The 25,028-nt window shown below is 38.0% G+C and overlaps 1 protein-coding gene across 4 annotated transcripts in view; it reads left to right on the top strand.

Moving 5' to 3' along the window:
* Positions 1 to 647: 647 nt before the first annotated feature.
* The window catches only part of SMIM14 (small integral membrane protein 14), an 85,149-nt gene continuing 60,768 nt past the window's right edge, over positions 648 to 25,028 (top strand). For 2 of the 4 annotated variants that reach the window (XM_039227022.1, XM_039227020.1), the window contains exons 1-2: positions 648 to 909; positions 17,986 to 18,030. The gene's annotated coding sequence lies outside the window, so the exon portion shown is untranslated. The remainder of the gene's footprint in view (positions 910 to 17,985; positions 18,031 to 25,028) is intronic. The other 2 variants (XM_039227023.1, XM_039227019.1) reach the window with 2 other exon arrangements.

The raw sequence follows: 25,028 nt of genomic DNA, 5'->3' as shown, positions 1-25,028 counted from the left end.
CCCTTAACTTATAAGCAATAGTATCCTTATTCCTGCAATTAAAGCTTAGGGCTCTCGCTCAACAAAGCTTACCCCTGCCACTCCCAACCCGTTCACTGTCTCCCGACCAGCAAGCCATTGTTGGTGACTTACGCTCTTTTTCTCTTAAGCTTAATTTTAGACAGCTTTCTGGGTGCAAAAACATCAGGGAATGTAAAGAGGATCAAAAACTGCTACATCTGACATACTTTTGTGCATCAAAATAAATCCTCGTCCCCCAATTTTCACCCAGGCCTGAGTGATCTTAAAAAAAAAAAAAAAAATCTCTACAGAGGTACCCTTTCTCAGCAGACATGAACTTGCGCCCATCTCTTTTTCTACCCTCGCTATTCTAAGGACTCGAGTCAGAAAAAGCCACCAGCTCAGGCAAAGGGAAACGCACAGCAAAGGACGTTGTTCACCAAAGACGAAAGAGAGGCTACGCGAGCCAGTTCAACAGACACGGAGCCTCGCCCTCCTCACTTTACAGCGCTCGGCCCCACCCCTCCCAACCGGAACTGCAACCCCCGCGCGTGCGCCCCCACGAATGGCGTGTCACTTGCGCTCGTAGCGCTCGCGCCTGCCCCTCCTCTCCGACGCACTGGGCAGGCGCGGGGCGCGCGCATGCTCCGCAGGCGGGCCGCTGGGTCTCGGAGTCGCTGCAATCTGTTGCGCCGCCGCCCGCGGGAGCCGGCAGATCCGGGTCTCGTGGCTTAGAGTGACGTGGTCAGTCGAATCAAAACAGAGGAGGGGAGGAAGTCAGCGGCCAGGAGCAGCAGCGGTCGCGGCGTCTTGAGCAGCCGCAGCGTTCCGGAAGCTTCAGGCGGTTTTTCTGCCGAGCCTGGATCCCGGCCCCCATCCTCCCCGCCCCGTTGGTTGTTGTCTGGGCGGGTGAGTGTCTCCCTTTCTATCTCCGCCGTTTGCCGGCCCACCCTCCCCTCTCCCTGTTCTCCTGGGGGCTCCTCAGGCTCTGGGGAGCTGCGGCTGCTGCGGCATAGCGGGGCTGGCTTCTCGGGCTCGGTGGTTCTCCGGCCGGGCTGGTGACTCTGCACCGGGAGAAGCCCGCTGCTGCCGATCCCTCGCCCCCCGGCGAAGAGCGAGGCAGAGAACCTGCAATTTGGCTCTCTCTGCAGGAAACCAGAGTCGGGGCTTAGCAGGAAAGTGGACAGTAGCCACGGGTGGTTTTATTTTTAGGGCAAGACCGTCAGCTCGGGTGGAGGCGTATAAGGGAGTAAAAAAGAGAGTCGTAGCCGAAAGGAAAAACCCACAAACCCTGAAATCCAACACTGTCATTTACCTCTATTTCTCTAGGTTTGATGAAGTCATTAGGATGCGTCCTTTGTTGTGATTGATGAGCAAGGAAAGCTGCCATGCAGATAGCGGGAGCTGTATTTTAGCTCTTATTGTGGTGTGGGTTTAAAGTATTTCCCTTTTTTCTTTGTCCAGTTAGTAGAATCAGAGCTGACAGTGAAGAGGCAGTACCCTTTATAGACAAATAATGTGCGATAAACTGTTTACCGGAGTACGTAAAGTCCAGTGTTGCAGTTTAAAGCCAAAGTTTTCCGAAGTGTCCGTTTCTGTGTGTGTGTGTGTGTGAGGATTTTAGCCAACATAATGTTTGTTAGCTGTAAGAAGTCAATAGGATGTTTTCAGTTGTCCTAGTTTGCAAAATCGAAGATTCGGCCTTAAGTAGAATGTCTTGGCTTTGCCTGGAGAGCCGGATGCGCCTCACGCACGTAGTATCTGCGTTTGTTGAGGAGACCTTCCAGTTTTTAGGTGTTATTGTTAGAAACCGTGGCCAGGTCTACAAGCACAGTAACTTGGACGGTGTAGAAGACCTCTCCGGTGTTTTAGTCTTGAGACCCTATTCACTGGAGGTTGCCGAAAGCTTGTGTTCCCTTTCACTTCAGGTAGCCGGCCGCGCAGATTCTTCTAGTGTAGCCTGCTTCAAACCCTGCTACCCTCCGTGACAGCATAGAGACAGGGGACCAAACCTCCTCTTTGCCCTAAGCTGGTGTTTAAAAAAAATTTTTTTTTTTTAAATTTTTTGTCCCAGGGAACTGATTGAGGTGTTTCTTTGGTAAATGGCAAAAAGGAGAAAAGAAGTATGTGCTAATTGATTGCCCCTTATGAAATCCGGGAAGAGTACTTAGGCTTGGGCTACTTCCTTGAAGGGGTATCCTTGTGTGGTATAACATGGATCTCTTCTTAACAAATTTCTCCGATGTGTGCAGTTGAGATCTTTTTTCGTAATACCACAGTTGGAATCCTGCTGATTTAGAAAAATGAAAATATATTTTCTTGAAGTTCTTTTTTTTACCTTTTATGTAACCTGCAACTGAATATTTTTGCTTATATGCAGTAATTTGTAATAATTGGAGAATTATTACAATTAATAAACAAACAAGAAAATAAGCCATTAATAATCCTGCCATCCAGAGATGACTAAAATGTTAGTAGTGGTTTATATCCTTCCAGACTTCTTTTTTGCAGTTAGACATTTTACTGCAAAATGGTATAATTGCATATGCTTTTCTGGAACCTTGCTTTTTCAAATAGTGGTATTTTGGAGTAACAAAATGTATATTTTAATAGATAGGGACTTTTGGACCTCAATTTTTAGGGTATATTCACTGTATGTTTGCCAAACCGTGATTAAAATCGTGGTTTTAAAAGATTTCCTCCCAAACTTTTATGATAATATAAAGAAGTTAATATGCATTGTGTGGCCGTATAAGGTTTTCTTGTTTAACCCTTGGGAGAGCAGGCACAGAGTAGCCTAAGTCGACAATAGGAAGTTTAAAAGAGTTTTGCTAATTTAGTGATTTGATTCAGGTAAAGCTTTATTTCTGTTCCATAGCTACACTATGTTCCAAATGCCAACCAGCTGTTCAGGCCTCTGATAGTGAGGTCCTGAGAGATTTTACTTTATGAATCACACTTACGAGTGTTGGATGTATGCCTGTTTAGTCCAGTGCCTTCTTGGTGGTGCCAAAAGAAAAGGATATGTCCCCTTCTTCTCAGCTTCAAAAGATGAGTACTGTCTAGGAAGTACACTAAATATGCTAATAATCTATTTACGTCTGTTAGTCATGAATTTACTTAAAACCTTTAAATCTATTTGTATTCTGTATCTCTTGGGTAATTAGTCCCAGGTGTTTACTGCTCATTTTGTGGCTTAGTTCTTTTTTTTTTTTTTCTTTTATTTACCTTAAATTGTAGTGGTTTATTCTAAGTTTGGCCACTACTTCCCATCGCTACTGCCTCTACCTTTGCCAACTTTCACCATCTCTGACCTGCTGTAGTAACCTACTGGTCTCCCTGCCTCCACTTTGGCTTTTTATGGTATGTCCCCCTTACCACAGCCCAGAGATCCTTTAAAGTGTATATAAGATTATGTTGTCTTTTTTTTTTTTTTTTTTTGGAAAGCCTTCTGTTACATTCAGAACAAAATCCAAACTACATGTTCTGGAACAGCCCCCTTCCCTTAACTCACATTGCATTCCCCTGCCTAAATTAGTACCCTAAGGCCTGGCCATGTCAGTTCCTGTGTTCTAGACACACTAGGACAGTGCCTGGAACTTGCTAGGCTTGTTCCTGCCTTAGGGCATTTGAGCTTGCTGTACCCTGTGGCTTCAGTATTCTCCCAGATCTTGCTGTGGCTGATTCCATCAGGTCATTTAGGTTTCAGTTCAGATGTTGTTTCTTTGAGGAAATTTCTCCCCAGTTATCTCTCCATTCTCTTTTAATTTTTTTCATAACATTTTGCACTATCTGGAATTTTCCTATTTTTTTAAAATATTCTGTTTCCTATGCTAGAAGTTAAACTCTGAAAATGGGGATGTACTCTCTGCATAGTGGGTACTTAATGAATGTTAGTTGAATGAATGAACTTGCTGAACATGTTTGTATTTCCTCTTGAACATTCAGTCTGTTTTAGGTCAGTTTTTTATATGGAAGAATACTAGTTTTCAGCCTTTTTTTTTTTTTAAATAGGGCAGTACCTTGATTCTCTTACTTAAGTAATTCTTGATGTTTGGGCCAGAGCATGACTACATTCTACTTTAGACTTGTAAAATTAATCCCTGGGAGGAATGGTTTTCAGGAATCTACATTTTCAACAAGCCCTTGAGGTGATTTTAATGCATATCAAAGTTTGGAATGTTTCTTAATATTTTAATGGCTTTTCTCTGGGAGATTACTTCTTGCTTTGTAGGAGTAATGCTACCATTTTGGGGAATGCTTTTACATGTTAGGTACTATGCTAAAAAATTACACTTTTTCAATTAACTGTACATGTAGAACAACTCCGACGTAGGTATGCCTACTCTCATTTTATACGTGATGGAACTGTGACATGGTAGGTGGCAGAAAGTTAGACTTGAGCATATCTGTTAATCACTGTACCCTACTGCTTCTGAATTAGTGTTTAGAATTGTACACAGTACTTTGGTTTTGATAGGCCATGTTTTTATTGAGGGCAAGGTAGTGTATTCTATCTCATTTCCAACCCAGTCCTTAATGAAGTCCATTGTTTTCTTGGTCTTTTTGCCTGAAGTTGCACAGGCAAAGTTGCCGAGGGAGATGACCTCTGTAAAGACTCCTAGGTCTTCTTGCTTTTTTGCATTGAGAGCCCCCAGACTTAAAGTCAATTTTAAGTATTTGGAATGTTTTCTCCTTCCTGTGCATTACCTTGTGTTCCACACACCAAAAACCTACCACTTTCTGCCTGCTTGTGTAGTCATTTGAATTCTTTCTATATTTTTTCCATTGATGTGAGTGATTTACTATTTGGATGACCATTGAATCATTGTAAACTGAATAGATTTTTCATTGCCAGACCCCTTTTGAAATGAGTTTAAAAAAAAAAAAAAGCAATGTTAAATTTGATAGGTGTGTTGATTTTTTTGAGGTGGGGGAACTTAATCTAGAGAAATACTGGTTGTCTTTAGTTTCTTCCCAGTCTTTAAGCCTGGCTAACTGTGTTTATCTTTGGAGGCTCAGGTCACACATGACCTTTATCAGAGCTCTGTCCTCACCCATCTCAGGCTTCTGTAAATAGCAATGTTTCTGCTCCCGTCACTTCACTTTCTGTATTTAATGGTCTGTGGCTATCTGGCCTATTCGTTTGGAAGGCCCATGAGGTCAGGGAGGACCAATTAGATAATCAGTAGGCCTTTGATGTAACAAATAAACGAAGAAAAATCAGAACTTTAATCTGTGTTTGTAAAATATGGTACATTGCTAAAAGGAATTATTTGGGATCTTTTCCCATATAGTTTAATAGGACTTAGAACAAAACCTCCATACAAGACCTAAATTGTCCAAATTAATAAATAGTGATGATATATTGGTATATGAAATATAAAGATTTTGCAGAAAGTGAAGCACTCCCAACTGTTCTTTCTTATATTTTGGCTTTTATTAGGACTTTTTACAATTGTAAAACTTCTTAGATAATTAACTGCTACATGCTACCGGCTTATAAGTAAAGGTATTCTTTTGGTACATGTTTATGTGTATATTTGTATTTTGGCCCCCATAACAAGTACTAACCATATGAATGACTGTTTCTTTTTTTAATTAAGAAACTTTTTTTTAACGTTTATTTATTTTTGAGACAGAGAGAGACAGAGCATGAGCTGGGGAGGGGCAGAGAGAGAGGGAGATACAGAATCTGAAACAGGCTCCAGGCTCTGAGCTGTCAGCACAGAGCCTGATGTGGGGCTCGAACCCACAGACCGCAAGATCATTAACTGAGTGGAAGTTGGAGACTTAACCGACTGAGCCACCCAGGCGCCCGATGAATGGTTGTTTCTATAGTTAGGCACCTATCAGTAAATCCTACATTTGGGTAAAGAGCAATTTGGGCACTTTAGAAGCCATTTTGAAAAAGACTGCAAATTATTTGAGTTTGAAATTAAACAGTTGTTACCTGCCTGAATATCAATAATAATGGCATTGACAATTTATGACTATATTTGCCAGCCCCTTGAATTCCTTCACACACTTGACATTTACCTGTCACATCAATCCTCCCAAGTCAGATATTGTTATCCCTAATTTACACTGCAGGAAACAGGCTCTGACTAGTTAGGTAAGTTGCCCAGGGTAAAGCCACTGGTACTGTTGGGATTCAGACCCAATTTTCCCCTGACCCAAAGCTCATGGACTTTATATGACAATAGTATTGACCAGTCTTCCATGGTCATAGAAGTTATATTAAGTAAACCTACTTGTTACAGCTATTAGAATATGCTAGTAGAACTCCTTTCATGAATTGTTCTATTTAAACTTGAATTGAAGATGGATTTCTAATAACCCCTCTTTTTTTTTTTAACATAAGATATGCTTGTTATTGAAAAGCTGTGTGACTGTAGTATATGAAGCCCAACATAACAAAATCTACAGTCTTCTCATTTCAGAATTTATCTCTGTACATGGTATTTTCTTCCAGTCTTCTATGTATGTATGTATGTATGTATGTATGTATGTATGTATTTATAATGAATTTTGGGGAGGGGGCATCAGTCGGTTCAGTGTCTGACTCTTGATTTTGGTTCAGGTCACTATCTTGAGATTCGTAGGATCTTGCTGGCCCAGTGTTTGGCTCCGTGCTGGCAGCGCATAGCCTACTTGGACTTCTCTCTCTCCCTCTCTCCTCTGCCCCACCCTGCCCCCAAAATAAATAAATAAACTTAAATTTTTTTTGATGAAAAATAAAATGCATCTTTGGTGTAAATGAGATATAAAATCCACATAAGCTTGTATCTTAGTTTAGTTTTATGGGGCTTTTTTTGGTTTAACTTACTGACCTTTTTTACCATGGCCTTAGAAACTTTCTACACTTGATTTTTAACTGCTACATTTTATTTATTTTTTATTGTTTTAAATCTTTCTTTTTTTAGTAATCTCTACTAAAGAGATTTGAGTTGGGGCTCAAACTCAAGATCCCAAGATCAAGAGTTGCTCACTTTTCTGACTAAGCCAGCCAGGCACCCCTTAACTGACTGTATTTTAGAAGATATTTTGAATAAACTTGATTACTTGGAGTTTTCATATAATATTGGACATGAGTGTCGTTTCCAGTTTCACCATTATAAATGATATTGTGTTGAACCTAAGCTCTGAATGGTTAGAGCAACCAGTCTAATTGTTTTTTTAAAAGTTATATTTAAGACATTTTAATGATTTGAAACATAGTGATTTTAATAATTTGACAAGTATATACAGCATAGATATATTTGTGATGCCTAGAAAATTTACATGAGAGTTTTTAAATAGAGATTACCTCAGAGGGGAGAACACTTTGCTATTTCAAAAAAAAAACCTTTTTGAATTTGAATTTTAAAACTATAAATGTGTATTGCTTAAAAAAATCAACTCCTGGGGCACCTGGGTGGCTCAGTTGGTTGAGTGTCTAACATCCCCTCAGGTCATGATCTCAACAGTTTGTGAGTTTAAGGCCCCGATCAGGCTTATGGCTGTTAGTGTCAGATCTTCTCTTCCCCTCTCTACTCTCTCCCCTGCCCCTGCTCACGCTCTCACTCTCAAAAATAAATAAAACATTTAAAAAAATTAAAAAATAAATATAAAAAAATCAACTCATTTGAAAAATTAAAATCTTGCTTCTAAACTAAAACCTAGTTTTTAGATGTGTAATAGGGTTTATATTTTGTTAATAATATCTTAAACCTCAGTGCTCTTGTTTTGGAGAAAGTTACCTTCTCATAGCTTATTTTCCTACTGAATTTTCATTTCCTTTTTTAAATTTAGGTCATAGCACAGATGTGAGTCTCAGTTTTTAAAAATACAAAATGAAGCTGGGTTTTGCTTGACTGAACTCATTGACAAGTACTACATGTGCAGTGTTTTCAGAATTTAACAGCTTATAATAAAGATGTTTCAGATCAAGATAGGAAAGCAGTAAGCAACTTCATGATATATGCCACAGACTTAGAGGTCAGTGTTCTGGCTGCTATCTTGTTTTATATTACTGTATACTTTTTAAAATACAAGTTAATTTTTTTTTTTACATGGTATGTATTTTGTTGCTTTGTTACTCTTAGCAAAGGAGGCACCTGGGTGGCTCAGTCGCTTAAGTGTCTGACTTTGGCTCTGGTCATGATCTCATGGTTCATGGGTTGGAGCCCCACATCAGGCTCTGTGCTGACAGCTCAGAGCCTAGAGCCTGTTTCAGATTCTGTGTCTCCCTCTCTCTCTGACCCTTCCCTGCTCACGCTGTCTCTCTCTCTCTCTCTTTCAGAAATAAATAAAACATTAAAAACAATTTTTTTTAAGAAACAAAAGTAATATTAAAAGAAACTGACTTAAAATGTTGAAGACTTTAAAAATAATCTGTGGTGTTTGTTCAGATTTTATCATTTAATAATATTGGTTTATCACATTGGTTCTAAGCATTTTTCCTTCCATCACGAATGGCATTTATGTGCATCTGTCTATAAATGTGTTATCTAGGCTATAGCATGGATGAGAAAGATTACATGAATTGAGAGAGTAGTAACCATATTCCTTTCTGTTCAAGAAATCATATAGCAAGCAAATGAATGAGAGAAAAAGTCTTGATGCCTCTCTTTGAATGATATAAATCATTCACAAAGTTGTAATATTGTGATGTACGTCACAATTTCAGAACACGTTAGTACTGTATTTTGTAATAATAGCTGTTAAAAATTGCTTTCTTAACATAAGTAATCTCTATCCACTGATTTGGTATTACATAGTATGGAATTTTTATTATCATCTGTTGAATTTTTCTGTTTGTAACTTAGGAAAAACAGCCTTTTTTCCTTACTTAAACATTTTTTTTTATTCAGGGGGTGCCTGGCTGGCTCAGTTGGAAGAGCATGTGACTCTAGATCTTGGGGTCGTGATTTCAAGCCCCATGTTGGGTATAGAGATTACTTTAAAAAATAAATTAAAACTTTTTTAAAATTTAGAATATGTCTAATAAGTATTCTGGTAGAAATGTTAGAAAACATTTTCAGAATATGGAAAATTTGGTTGTGATATTGAATGTGAAGATGATTCATTTGAAAAGTTTTCCTTTTTTTTTGACCATTTACAATAAATTTTACCCCAGACTGTGAGAGAATCTTTGGGATTGCACAAAAGTAAGGAACAGCCAGGCAAGGACAGGAAATTCATAGGTGAGGGACCAAGATTCAGAACAGAAGATTTCTTTCTGCTCTTTATATTTTATGCAGAAGAGTGATAGCTGAGCCCCAGGGGAATACAAACTTGCCAAAGCAGTATACAGAGATCTCAGGCTGAGAGAAGATAAATTTCAAACGTAAGGGCTTAAGAGTTGAATTGGCCCAGAGCATTTAACAGCTTATAAAGCACTCTTACACATTCTTGCTTGATTCTTAAAACAACCCTTTAAAAAGAATAGTTTCAGTTATCACTTTTGTTTTGTACATAGGGAAAGTGAAGTCAAAGAGAAGCTAATTTATCCTTTTCTCAGCAGTGCCATAACTTGAATTGTTTATGTAAGATGTATTCTTTCTGCTATCCCATTGTGTTTTAGCCTTAGGTGATTCCAAGAGTACAATCAAATATAGGTAAGGGAAGTCACTGAGGAAAGAGAATGTACTCTCTAAGACATAGGGAAATAGAATTACATTAACTGAGAGTTTTTAGAAAACTGGTAGCAGCCCTGGGGGTGGACGTTTTATAGAATCTTGTGCTGCAGAGATATGGAGGAATTAAGGAGCTGAGGAAATTCTTTTTTTTATTTTATTTTATTTTTTAATTTTTTAAATGTTTACTGAATTAGATACTCTTTTTTTTTTTTTTTACAAATAGTTTATTGTCAAATTAGTTTCCACATAACACTCAGTGCTCATCCCCAAAGTGCCCTCCTCCATGCCCATCCCCCCTCCCCCCCACATCCATCAGTCCTCAGTTTTTGTCAGCATTCAAGAGTCTCTCATGGTTTGCCTCTCTCCCTTTCCCCCACCATTTCCGCCCTTCTTCTCCCCCTTGTTCCTCCGTCAACTTCCTCCTAATCCTCCTATACGTGCAAACATATGATATTTGTCCTTCTCTGCCTGACTTATTTCGCTCAGCATAACACCCTCAAGGTCCAAATTCTTGAGGAAATTCTTGATGTTGTTGAAGAGTTAAGCATTTAGAAACAATGGAATGGAAGGTTGTTGGGAAGAGAAATAATTCTTTTCTTTGATTTTGAGCTTTCTCCTGAGAGGTCATTTGTCTGTGACATTTATTTTGGCTGTTAATTATACACTGGTGTGTAATTATTATTATATGAGTTAATTATAATTAATAATTAACTTGATTGGAGCTCTTAGACATAAGGGATGCCTTTTATTTCTTTTATATCCTTTGAACTCTTCTGCCAGTTACTTAGTCCCCTGAAGCCTTGTTAGATATATCCTTCAGAGGAAAGGAGAAGTGAGAGAAGACATGGGTTTGAATCCCACCCCCAGGTTGTGACACTGGGTAAGTCACTGAACCTCTCCGGGCCTCAGTTCTTTTCTATTTAAATGAATAGGTGAGAACTGCTGCATCCTTAAATTTTTAGTAGTACCACTTGTGAAGTTGTGATTTGCTGAACTATGAGTAAATGAAGGCTTGTCATCCTCATACATTTAAATAATGTATACCCTAGCTTTACAGCGATATCTTGCACAGACCTTTTGGTCACATTCATCTTGTTTCTTGTATACATTCCCATTAAATTCTGTGAAAGATAAGTATTTTGTTGTTATTCTTTCTAGCCTGCTTTGGTCTCTTCCCTTTGAATAGTATGCTCTTTCTGAAAGAGTGTCTTGAAGCTTTTTGTTATCCTGTAAAAATATTTGTAAGAATTTCACAGATGGCTCTTAACTGTATTTTCTCTTGTAAATAGCTCATTCTAGGTGAAACAATATAGGATCACCGTATTGGATCAGTAGAGAGAATATAATAGGGAATTTGTAACTATCATTGCTTGGCTAGTAATTTGAGTTTTAAAATTTGTCATAGAATTCAGGGAGTCTTAATTCCTAAGCACAGAGATTGTAATAATTAGGGTATATATATTGGGGTTTATTTCAACATGTAAATTATTTTTATTTTTATTTTTTTTGAAGTTTATTTATTTAGAGAGAGCTCATATGAACAGGAGAGGGGCGGAGAGAGAGAGAATCCTAAGTAGTCCAGCACAGAGCCTGATGGGGGGCTTGATCTCAGGAACTGTGAGATCATGACCTGAGCCAAAATCAGGAGTCAGATACTTAACCAACTGAGCCACCCAGATGCCCCTCAACATTTAAATTAAAAAAAAAAAAAATGTCTTTAACTTCTCCCAGACATAGCTTCAGCAGTTTTTAGCAAATGATTGACTAATTTGAACTTGTGTCTGCATCCTTTTCTTGCCTATTTCCCATCAGAGATGCAAATGTAGTTTAAGAGAAAACTTGTCGTTGGTAAGAAGTAATAGAAAGTCAGTTGATAGTCATCTAATTTCTGTACTGCTCTGAAGTTGTCTTTGTAAGATAGAAACAAATGTCACTAGCATGATTGGCCATATCTGAAAGATGTGGAATGAGTCCTGGTCAGGAATTTACATTGTAACTTCCCATCCAGAGGCCATCTCATACTAGATGTGTGATCATGGTCAAATTACTAGCTTCCCTGAACCTATTTTTCTCATTTATTTTTTATTTCATTTTTTTAGAGAGAGTGAGTGAGTGCATGCACGAGTGGGAAAGGGATAGAGGCAGAGGGGGAGAGAGAATAGTAAGCAGGCTCCATGCTCAGCACAGAGCTGGATATGGGGCTCGATCTCACAACTCTGTGATCATGACTTGAGCTGAAATCAAGAGTTGGACGCTTAACCAGTTGAGCCACCTGGGCACCCCCTGATTTCCTCATTTAAAAATAGGGATAATCTCCTGCTTTTGACTTTGTCAGAAGAGGTGTTGTTAAAATGTGAAAGTAGTTAGCTAAGCTACAGGCAAATATAAACTACAGGTATGGCTATGTTTACTTGAGATCCATTTTGATAAAAGAATAGAGCAAGTGAATATGTGTTGTGTATGAGTGAATTTGAACACCTTATTACATTGAGACGTTGGGTCATCTGATAAAATTAATCCTGTTTAATTGTAGTATATTGGTATAAAGCATGATAATGATATTTTACTCAAATTAATAGGCAAATATTTTGTTCTCCATGTTTAATATGAAAGACGGCCAAAGTTTTGGAATATCTCTACTCTTTGGTTTGGTCATTTATCTAATTTACTATGGGATAAAAACCTCTGCATAAAAACTTGGGGTCAGAAAGCTATTTCTAAAAGGAAATTATTTTTAGAGGTGAGTAATTACCTCTGTCATATAATTGGGAATAAGGTTAAAAACAGAGTGGAAAACAAACTCAAATGTAGTCTCCCTGAATGTCCTGAAGGCAGTTTTAGCAGTTTCTGGCATTTGGTTCACTTTCTTGGTTTTATAACTTTGGAGCTTTCATCAGTAGAATTGATGCTTTTTAGAAAAAAATGCATAGAATACTTATTCTGAGTTCCCCATTTCATTGACCATCATTTCTATTTTCTGTCTTAAAAAACAAATTGCATGCATTCTAAATTGTTACTTTGCATTTTGTTCTTGCTGTGGGTTTTTATTTTTATTTTTTAAATGGAGAGAATTTTGATACCGTTTTTGATCACCATAAAGATTTGATTGGTTATTTGAAAAGATGATTTCATCATAAATCACTTTCTTAAAATCGCAGTGTAAAGATTATTTTCATCCTCTGCTTTGAATCAACCTTGGTTATCTCTGCTTTCTCAAGAAGAGCCCTGTGTTTGCATGGAGAGAAGCAGCAGTGTTTTTTCTTTAAAACTGTATTTAAAAAAAACCTTAAGTATGTTTGTACCTTTTGGTACTAAAAGGTAAAATAGTATAATGAGTTCCTGTGTACCCATTAGCTGGCTTCAACAATTATTTAACTCATGGCTGTTTTATTTTGTCTATACTTCCCCCTTGCCAGGATTATTTTCAACTAGTTTCCAGGCATTGTATCTCAGTAACTGAAAATATCTAGTGGTATCTCTCAGAGATAAGGACTCTTTTTGGATGTGATAATTGACATTGTAGCTATGGTAAAAAAAAGTTAGTAATTCCTAAATGTTATTTGATCCAATCAGTATTCAAAGTCCCTTGTTCTTGCATAAATGTCCTTTTATAACATTTGTTTGAATCAGGAGTCAAACAAGGTCTGTACATTGCATTTGATTGATGCTGCCTTAATCTCTTAACCATATCCCTGCCATATTTTAATGTTTTATTTATTTACTTTTTGCCGTTTATTTACTGATAAATTTGTTAGTTTTCCTGGATTTAGCTGCAACATCCAAAAAATTTTTCCTTATTATACGAGTTAATGTATGATCATTATATGATACTTCAAAACTAAATTGTATAGAGGCATCTAGGTGGCTCAGACAGCTCAGAGCCTGGAGCCTGTTTTGGATTCTGTGTTTCCCTCTCTTTCTGTGCCCCTCCCCCAATTGTGCTTGCTCTTTTTCTCTCTCTTTGTCTCTCTCTCAAAAATAAATGAATAAACTTTTTTAAAAAGTTAAAAATATAAAATGTATAGGGGCGCCTGGGTGGCTTAGTCGGTTAAGCGTCCGACTTTCACTTAGGTCATGATCTCGCGGTTCGTGGGTTCGAGCCCCGCGTCCGGCTCTGTGCTGACTGCCAGCTCAGAGCCTGGAGCCTGTTTCAGTCTGTGACTCCCTCTCTCTCTGACCCTCCCCTGCTCACGCTGTCTCTCTCTCTCTTTCTTCTATAAATAAATAAAAACATTAAAAAATCACCCAGAGATACCCAAGGTTTAAGTTTTTGGTATGCATGCTTTCAAATTTTTGTTTGTGTTTTAGTGCTTTTTTTAACCATGTGTATGTGCTATGCTTATTTTTATATCCTATTTGATATACTTTAATATTATGTTCTGATTATTTCCTCATGTCCTTATGAAAGAAAATGATACTGCATAATACTTCATAGAATGTATCATAATTTAAACAGTCCCTTTTACCCAGACATTTAGATTGTTCCAGTTTTTCACTCTTACAAAAACCATCTTTGTACATAAATGTTTGTATTTCAGATTTTTTAAAATAGAAACGGAGTTGTTCAGAGGCCGTGAACACTTTTTAACTTTTGGATTCATAGTGCCGTGAAAATTGATAATTTTGTAATCTCAAATGCCTTAGTTGAATGTGGTTTCCTCCCAATTCTTTTGCTCTTTTTATTTTATTTGGGATTTTTTTTTAATGTTTACAGTATTATTTTGTAAATTTGTTGGTATTTTCCATTGTATGTGGTAGCTCTTCCACAGTGGTCAAATAAAATATTCACCTAAATTGCCTTCTAGAATAACTACTGGGTTTTTTCCTTCTTAATTGTTAGCAGGTTTTCCTAGGACCATTTATTAAAATATTGATTCCTTCATTCATATGTGATTTAAGCTTTGATGTATAGATAAATACATTTTGTGGTTGGTATGTTCAGAAAATTCTATTAAAAAGAATTTATTTCTTACTTATTAAGTTGTTGTATTATCTTTATCCCACTCCTTCCTCCACCTTCGTTTTTCTCCTTGCTGTCCCATCTGTGGTATGCATCCAAGGTGTTTTTGATTTTGGATTTGCCTTGGGAAAACAAAACTAGTCCAGTCCATGTCTTTTTCCTTTTTTTCTTTTTTATGTGTATTTAAAAAAAATTTTTTTTAATGTTTATTTAGTTTTGAGAGAGAAAGACAGAGCATGAGCCAGGGAGGGGCAGAGACAGAGAGGGAGACATAGAATCTGAAACAGGCTCCAGGCTCTTAGCTGTCAGCGCAGAGCCCAACCTGGGGGTCGAACTCAGGAGCAGTGAGATCATGACCTGAGCTGAAGTTGGATGCTCAACTGACTGAGCCACCCAGGCACCCCTGTGTATTTTTGAAAATATTTTTTATTAAAGTTTATTTATTTTGAGAGAGAGGGAGGGAGAGAACATGAGCAGGGTAGGGACAGAGAGGGAGGGAGAGAGAGAATCCCAAGCAGGCTCCATGCTGTCAGTGCAGAACCCGACTTGGGGCTCAAACTCAGGAACCATGACATCATGATCTGAGCCCAAATCAGAAGTTGGATGCTTAACTGACTGAGTCACCTAGGTGCCCCTGCCGTTATTTTAAACTCAATTTGACAAAACATTATATCAATATTGATAGTTTTGTGGTATTTATACATTGTTTTAGCATTTTGATTTCTTGTTAAAGCTTCTACCAGAGAATGAATAGGAGCAAGGAAACTTATTAAGTTTTTTGTTTTAATTCCAGTATAGTAAACATACATTGTTCTATTAGTTTTAGGTGTACAGTACAGTGACTCAGTAATTCTGTATATTACTCAGTGCTCATCGTGATAAGTGTATGTACACTTTAGGGAAAGGTAAACTTTGGAAAACTGAGTTTGCAAAGAATGATTATCTCAGATTCAGGGCAAAGGCTGATTTTAGAAGTATCCATTTATATACTTAGTCATTTTTTGTTGATATAATTTGGTTCATTTTGTAATACATTTACTTATAATGTTTCGAAGCCTTTTTATTATAAAGTCTAGCCTACAAATTCAGTGATGACAGAGGTTCATATAGAGGGTTAAGAAAATTTAGCATATTCAGTTCAAGAGAAAATTGAGATGCATTTATTTGTTCCTAGAGCTAATGGTTCTGGTAGTGGGAAGAACAAGAAGCTTCCAGTAAGGTTAGTCTTTTAAAAAGTTAATATTTTTTGAATAGTTCAGAAGTGTCATTACTACTTCTGTCCCGTAGCCACCCTTTCCAGAGGCAACTGATTATATAAATACTTTTAAATACTAAATTCTTAAGGTTTTAGATTATTTGCAAACCATTCTCTAGAGATAAAAATTAACATTTAAGTTATTTAATGTGTAGGAGTTTTGGCAACAACCTTTAGTATTTTGGGTTGAATCATTTGTTTAATGTCTGTGTGAATGTTTACATGTATATACAAATTGGCATACCCTTATGTAAATATGTACTTTTTAAAATATTTTTTACATTTATTTATTTTTGAGAGACAGAGGCAGAGCACAAGTGGGGGAGGGGCAGAGAGAGAGGGAGACACAGAATCTGAAGCAGGCTCTGAGCTGTCAGCACAGAGCCCAATATGAGGCTCGAACCCACAGTCAGACACTTAACCAACTGAGCCATCGAGGTGCCCCAAGATATATAATTGGATTCAAGCAGTAAAATGTAGTATAGAAACTTAGGAAAACAAGAAGAAAAAACATCACCTGATCACCTTAACAGAACCAGTACAGTCATTTTAATGTAGCATAAATCTTCCCTGGGTTTAAATTCTGGGCAAGTAGTAATTCCACATACTTTTTTCCTTAACCACAAGAATTTCACATTGAGCATACTGGATTTCTGACTCATTTCTTATGAAGGAAATGAATTTTTAGTAATTTTGCTCTTGGAAGCAGGGCAGGGAACTAACCTTCATTGAAGAAGAGAGACAACTAGAGATTGGCAAAAAAAAAAAAAAAAGAGTTTAAGGGTACATATTTTTTTTATAATTCAGCTTTGAGAATAATAAAGGAAAAATCAAGTTGTAATTCTGGATTGTTAGACCTGATTGCTTCCCTCCCCCTTCCTCCTCTTCTTCCTTTTTTGCAAGTAAGCAATAAACCCGATGTGGGGCTTGAACTCATGACCCCAAGATTAAGGGTTACATGCTCCACTGACTGAGCCAGCCAGGCGCCACCATCCCCTCCCTTCCTCTCTGTTTTAAGGAATGGATCTGAGATGTATAAAGGATAAGCTGACATTTCGTTATGTTTTGATGTGGATATTGGGGGATTTATTTTAAAAGGAAAGGAAAAGACCTAAGTCATGCATTCAGTTTATCTTGGGGCCTCAATGGAGCAGGGACAGCAGAGGCCAGAGACTCTTAAGTCATAAAACGTAAAGGGATTGAAAGCTTGTTTGGAAGGTCAGAAATATCTGATATACAGTACTCTACTTCAAGGAAACATTAATTTATTAGCCTCTTGGTAGAATTATAGGGAGGGTGATCCCAAAAAGTTTCTGGAGAACAATGGATAACTGGAATTAATAGCATATTACCCAGTATTGCTAATTTAAGATAAGTAAAATGTCAGTAATCGATTTCTTTTTATCATTTGTAAGGCCTTATCTTCTCTGATTTGTGATAAGTTTTGTGTTCTTCCCTTGTTTTTGATACCCTTGACAGTTTTGAGGAGTATTGGTTAGGTATTTGTAGAATTCCTCACAGTTTGGGTTTGATGATTTTTCTCATGATTAGACTTAGTGTTATGTTTTGGAGGTAGAATACCACAGATGTGAGCTGCTCTTCACATCTTAATAAAGGGTACATAATATCAACATGATTTGTTATTCATGATATATACCTTGATCTTTTGGTTAAGGTAATATTTGCTAGGTTTCTCCACTATAAAGTCACCTTTGCTTTCTATATTCTACTCTTTAGAAGTTAAGTCACTAAGTCAGGTTGACATTCAAGGTCAAAGGAGAGTTAAGCTTTACCTCTTTGAGGGGTTAAATCTACTTACATTATTTGGAATTCTGTATGGAAGATTTATTCCTTTCTAACCTCCTGCTTTCCCTGCTCTGTTAGAGTATTTAAAAATAAATCACATATCATTGATAAGAACATTTTTATAGTTTTTTTTTTTTTTTTTTAAGTAACTGTACACTTAATGTGGGGCCCGAATTCACTGCTCCAAGATCAAGAAGCACTCTCTATGGACAGCCCCCCAGGTATCCCTACAGTTTTGATACATGTTGCCAAATTACTTTTCAGAAGTGTTGTAGCTATTAGCTGTAGGACTAGCAGTGTATGAGTAAAGTTTCATGGTACTTTCTGTGTTTTGTTTTTAGGTAAAAGTTCCCATTAATTTGCATGTATTTGATGACATAGTTAAGGTGAGTTTTTTTAAAGTAAACTCTACGTCTCAATTTAGGATTCAAATTCAAGATCAAGAGCCCCATGCTCTACCAACTGAGCCAGCCAGGCACTCCAGGGTGACTTTTTTTTTTTTTATGTTTGTTAATTAACTATATGACTCTGACAGGAATTATCTTTTTCCTTTGGCTTTCCCTATTTCAAAGACTTTTTAGAGCCTCTCTTGGCTATTTTAACTCTTTTGTCTCTTAGAGATGTATTTACCATTTTGCTTATAGCCCTGAATATGTATTTATTTATATTTATTTTTGAGAGAGAGAGACAGAGATAGAGTGTGAGGAGAGGAGGGGCAGAGAGAGAGGGAGACACAGAATCTGAAGCAGGCCTGTGGGGCTCGAACTCATGAACCATGAGATCATGACCTGAGCTGAAGTCACACTTAATCCACTGAGCCTCCCAGGTGCCCCCAAGCTTCAATTTTTAATGATTGTCAGGGTTTTGCCTTTTATTCAGATTTCATGACCATATCCTCTTTCTTAGTCCTGTTGTATTTTTAAAATTTTTTTCTTGTTTCTGTTACATTTTACCTACTGGTAGGAAATTTGCTATGCATTTGGTAAAGTAAAGAAGTAAGCAATTTAAGGCCATTTATAGGTAAAGGTCATGTAATGGTAGTTCCATTGCAAATTAATGTGAGAACTATTATAGGTTACTCTAGGATATGATTGGATTATTTCCTTTAAAAATTCATAACTGAATCATCCAAGCATTTTGTGTTAAAAGCACTTTTAAAATATTTACTGTTCTGCAATATGTTATAAAAATTGCTAACACATTTGAAAGTGACTTTTATCACCTTGAGACCTACGTTAACATTTTGTTACATTTTGGGAATTTTTGTTACTCCTAAGTATTTGTAAAATACTCTCTTTTAAAATAACTTAGAATATAATATTTTCTTAAAAGGTTCTCACAAAACCAAATATTTTCTTCTGTAAGAAGAACCAAAATGAAAATTCACATATGCATACTAACATAGAAATGCTTTCCTCCCTAAATCTTTAATGGTTTGGAAGACAGTTTTGGTTTTCATGTGAGTTCTTGACCCCTGTGGCAACAAAAATAGCTCCAAAATAAAAGAGCTTAAGTAAAATTATCAAAAGAAAATCTAGGGTTTATTGTTACTCTTCAGCTCTGTCAGCATATCAATGTGTTAAAACATTTGAAGAAAATGAAAATACTTACCAAGTATTATTTCATATTGTCATTGGATGTTCTTTTCTTCTTATTGTTTTAAAAATTTTATTTATTTTAAGAGAGAGGGCAGGGGAGGATTAGAGAGGAAAAGAGAGAATCCCAAGCAGGCTCTGTGGTGTTAGCATGGAGCCCGATGCAGGGTTTGATCCCATGAACCATGAGATCATGACCTGAGCCTAAATCAGGAGTAGAAAGCTTAGGTGAGGGAGCCACCCAGGTGCTCCTGGGTGTTATTTTCCATTGCTGTCTTAGGATTTTAGATCTGTTTTTTACGGTTTGTAATTGTATTAACTCTTTAGCTGATAGTCTGAAAAATAGATAAGTATTTAAATAGAAAAATATGTAGGGCACCTGGGTGGTTCAGTCGGTTAATTGTCTGGTTTCAGCTCAGGTCAGGTTCTCACGGTTCGTGAGTTCGAGCCCAGTGTCAGACACTGTGCTGACAGCTCAGAGCCTGGATCCTGCTTCCGATTCTGTGTCTCCTCCTGTGTCTCTGCTCCTACCCCACTAGTGGTCTGTCTCTCTCTCAAAAATAAATAAACATTAAAAAATTCTTAAAAATACATAAAAATAGAACCTTATGAATCTGGCTTTGGAGCCACCTAGAAGAAAGAGAAGCAAATAACCTACAAAATTCTCAATCTTACTATGATATAGCAGTAGATTAATATTCAGTAACATGAAAAGCTGCTAAAAGCAATAAGACAAAAAGTTTGAGGAATAAGAAATATAAATGCCAATAAATGTGAAAATATATGCAGCCTTTTTGGGATTAGGAAATAAAAAACAATGAGATATATTTTGGGGGCCTGACATTTTTTTGAGTATATCCATATGTAGTTGAGTATATCCATATATTATTTTACTATCAGTGATAATATTATATATAATTACTATGTTATACAGTTAGTAACATGTACTGTGTGCTGTTGAAAGAATTCAAACTGGCAAAGGCTTTTTGTAAATATCTTTAGACCCAGAGATTTAGTGGGGTTTTTTTTTGTATTTAGCTCCACAAAAATAGGGGCATAAAGATGTTTGTTGCAATATTAACAAAAAAATTAGAAAGTCCATGGGATGCCTGGGTGGCTCAGTCCATTGAGCATGTGACTCTCGATCTCAGGGTCATGAGCTCAATTCCCATATTGGGGGTAGAGATTACTTAAAAAAAAAAACAATGGGGGACATCTGTGTGGTTCAGTTGAGCCTCCCAACTTTGGCTCAGGTCATGATCTCCCCATTCGTGAGTTCAGGCCCCACATCAGACTTGCTGCTAATCAGCACAGAGGCCACTTTGGATGCTCTGTCCCCCTCTCTCTGTCCCCTGCTTGCATGTACTCTTTCTCAAAAATAAGTAAACATTAAAAAAAATTGGAAAATCTCTAATCTCTACTACAGGAATGCTAAAATTGTGTGTTCATGTTTTTATGTATTGAAAGGTCTGGAGGCTTTTTATGCTACGAAAAGACAAATTGCAGAACATGTAAGAGGTGATCTGTAAGATCTACCAAAATGATATATGTATATACATATTTATAAGGGTGTAAATACATATGGAAAGTATTCACAGTGGACTTTAACCAGTACCTCTGGGGAGTTGGGGAGGAATTGGAAAGTTGACATTTTTCGTTTTACTCTATGTACTTCTGGGGATACTACTGATACCAGGTGATCTGATAAATCTAACACTGATAACTTTGCTATTCTATGCTTTGCTACTAAGAGTGTTGAGGTTCATTAGGAACCACTTTTAAGAAGTTTATTTCCCGGGGCGCCTGGGTGGCTTAGTTGATTAAGCGTCCGACTTTCGCTTGGGTCATGATCTCGCGGTTCGTGGGTTCGAGCCCCGCGTCGTGCTCTGTGCTGACTGCCAGCTCTGAGCCTGGAGCCTTTTTCAGAGTCTGTGTCTCCCTCTCTCTCTGACCTTCCCCTGCTCACGCTGTCTCTCTCTCTCTCTCCTAGAAATAAAAAAAAAAAAAAAAAAAAAAAAAGTTTATTTCCCAAGGAATCAATCCTGTGCATAAGCATGTAACTCCATGGCATAATTCTAGAGAATAGTATAGTGAAACTACAATATCTACTTTCTCACCTTTCCCAAAGATATAGCAGGCAATTAAATTTGACTCTCCAGAGGTGAAATAAGGTAAATTAAACCCACCCAGCATGAGCTGGAGTGTTTAAGGTTTAATAGCAGATTGTAAAACAGTTAACGGCAATTGGAAAATTCCCTCAGCATATAGAAACAGGATGACTCAACTGACATATTACAGCTGAACTCTACTGGGAAAGGTTTGTTATTTGCAGTGGGAGGAGGAAATGACCCGGATCTGAGGGCATTTGCCCTCCCAGCATTAAGAGTATATTATTTCACTTCATTTCTATGGTAGGAGTTGTTTAAGAGAGGATAGTTTGAGAGCTTTAGATGTGTGCACTTGTTTTGTCCTTTATGAGGCATAAAAAGCAACCATGAGGGGTGCCTGGGTGGCTCAGTTGGTTAAGCGTCTGACTCTTGATTTCATCTCAGGTCATGATCTCATGGTTTGTGGTATTGAGCCTCGTGTGGGCCCTTCACTGACAGTGTGGAGCCTGCTTGGGATTCTCTCTCCCTTTCTCTCTGCTCCTCCCCTACTTGCTCTATATCTCACTCTCAAAATAAATAAAAATAAACTTTAAAAATGTTGCTCAATTTTTGGGCAAGACAGAACTGGGTTACTGAATCAGAATCCTGGTATATTAGAATTTATTTCAGAGTGTTTTACAGATACCTAGAATTTATGTCAAGGTATAGAAGGGTATTTTACAAATACCCAAGGGTATTAAAAACAGTGCTTCCAATGTCCTTGTTTCAGAGTTGTTCACCTCCTCCATCTATGTCCCCAATGTGAGAACAATGCCAAATAGTACCCAAATCATGGTCTTGACTCTTATAAGCAACTAGCTTTATTGCAATTAGTCATAAAATGTCTAAGTCATAAGGGGCACCTGGGTGGCTTAGTCAGTTAAGTGTCCGACTTTCACTTAGGTCATGATCTCGCGGTTCGTGGGTTCGAGCCCCACATCAGGCTTTGTGCTGACTGCCAGCTCAGAGCCTGGAGCCTGTTTCGGAGTCTGTGACTCCCTCTCTCTGTGACCCTCCCCTGTTCACGCTGTTTCTCTCTCTCTCTCTCTCTCTCCAAGAAATAAATAAAACATTTAAAAAAAAAAGTCTAAGTCATGAAATATGAACAAAACACTGAAAAAATTCAAAATAATCCAGGGGAGGAGGGAAGGAATTGCATATGTGTACAGATAAAATAGATGAAATGAAACAGGCCGTTGGTTGATAATACTGAAGCTTCTGGAGAGTTCTGGTAGCTTCTGGAGAGTTCCTACACAATTCTACTTTTTCATATTTTGAAACTTTTGATAATCATTTAATTTATACATTAGTATTTTCCTATTACAATTAATACTTGCAATAGCAGTCTGACTGTGGGCATAAGTTAACCAACAGTTTATAGGTTGCTTTTTTTTTTTAGATGTTTGTTTTCTTTGAGAGACAGCTGCTTAACCGACTGGGCCACCCAGGTGCCCCTGATAAAGCAACTTCTTAATGTCTCCGGACACATGAGATTTATTTTATTATTATTATTTTTTAATGTTTGTCTCTCTGAGAGAGACAGTGCAAGTGGGGGAGGGGCAGAGAGAGAGGGAGACACAGAACCTGAAGCAGGCTCCAGGCTCTGAGCTGTCAGCATAGAGCCTGATGCAGAGTGTAAACCCACAGACCTGAGTTAAAGTCAGATCCTTAACAGACTGAGCCACCCAGGTGTCCCTGGACACACGAGATTTGAATGTGAAATGGGATTGGTTAAGTTTTTCGCTCTAGTGATTAGCTGCTAGTGTGCATTGATGCTTGTTCTGAGGTCCTAGCCAAAAAGAACTGTTTCCATTCTATTTTCAAAAAACCAGTAACTTTAAGTGGTAACTACTAATTGAAAACTAAATGGTACTTAAAAAAGCTCAAGTCTGTGAAGAAAGTTCCACAGAAGCATAGAACTATTGAGGAATGTCCTCTATTTATAAATGCATTTTCTCATTTTACTGGAGACTAGTTAATACTGACATATACTTTGTTTTTTCTTAAATAGTTTATTGTTAAGTTGGTTTCCATATAACACCCAGTGCTCATCCCAACAAGTGCCCTCCTCCATGCCCATCACCCCCTTTCCCCTCTCCCCCACCCCCATCAGTCCTCAGTTCTCAGCATTCAAGAATCTCCCTCCCTCTCCCCAGTTATTTTTCCCCTTCTCCTCCCCCATGGTCCTCCGTTAAGTTCATCCTAATCCGCCTATAGTGCAAACATACGGTATCTGTCCTTCTCTGCCTGACTTATTTCGCTCAGCATAACACCTTCAAGTTCCATCCATGTTGCTACACATGGCCAGATTTCATTCTTTTTCATTGCCATGTAGTATTCCATTGTATAGATGAATCATATCTTGTTTTTTTTAAATGTTTTATTTATTTCTAGGAGAGAGAGAGAGAGACAGCGTGAGCAGGGCAGGGTCAGAGAGAGAGGGAGTCACAGACTGAAACAGGCTCCAGGCTCTGAGCTGGCAGTCAGCACAGAGCCCGACGCGGGGCTCGAACCCACGAACCGCGAGATCATGACCTGAGCGAAAGTCGGACGCTTAACCGACTAAGCCACCCAGGCGCCCCATAGATGAATCACATCTTGATCCATTTGTCAGTTCATGGACACTTAGGCTCTTTCCATATTTTGGCTATTGTTGAGAGTGCTGCTATGAACATTGGGGTACATGTGCTCTGATGCATCAGCACTCCTGTATCCCTTGGGTAAATTCCTAGCAGTGCAATTGCTGGGTTATAGGGGAGATCTATTGTTAATTTTTGGAGGAACCTCCACACTGTTTTCCAGAGGGGCAGCACCAGTTTACCTTCCCACCAACAGTGTAGGAGAGTACCCATTTCTCTACATCCTCGCCAGCATTTATAGTCTCCTGATTTGTTCATTTTAGCCACTCTGACTGGCGTGAGGTGGTATCTCAGTGTGGTTTTGATTTTCATTTCCCTAATGATGAGGGACACTGAGCATCGTTTCATGTGTCTGTTGGCCATCTGCATGTCCTCTTTGGAGAAGTGTCTGTTCATGTCTTCTGCCTATTTCTTTACTGGATTTAATGTTTTTCGGGTGTGGAGTTGGTGAGTTCCTTATAGATTTTGGATACTAGCCCTTTATCTGATATGTCATTTGTAACTATCTTTTCTCATTCTGTCCGTTGCCTATTAGTTTTATGGATTGTTTCCTTTGCCATGCAGAAGCTTTTTATCTCGATGAAGTCCCAGTACATTTTTGCTCTTGATTCCCTTGCCTTTGGGGACGTGTCAAGCAAGAAATTGCTGCGGTTGAGGGCAAGGAGGTTGTTTCCTGCTTTCTCCTCTAGGGTTTTGATGATTTCCTGTCTCACATTCAGGTCCTTTATCCATTTTGAGTTTATTTTTGTGTATGGTGTGAGAAAATGATCTATTTCATTCTTCTGCATGTTGCTGTCCAGTTCTCCCAGCGCCATCTGTTAAAGAGGCTGTCTTTTTTCCATTGGATGGATATTCTTTCCACTTTGAATACTGACATACACTTTAAAATTCTAGTTGATTTACATGCTCCTGGCATATATAGATACAGAGAAAATAAACTTTAGAAATTCAGCAAATATTTATTCATTGCTGTGGCTTAAGCAGCAAAGGAGGTGTTTGGAGA

Source organism: Hyaena hyaena, unplaced genomic scaffold, assembly GCF_003009895.1.
Source record: "Hyaena hyaena isolate Hyena2069 unplaced genomic scaffold, ASM300989v1 scaffold_24, whole genome shotgun sequence".
NCBI lineage: Eukaryota > Metazoa > Chordata > Mammalia > Carnivora > Hyaenidae > Hyaena > Hyaena hyaena.
This window is presented reverse-complemented; position numbering and strand designations above follow the sequence as displayed.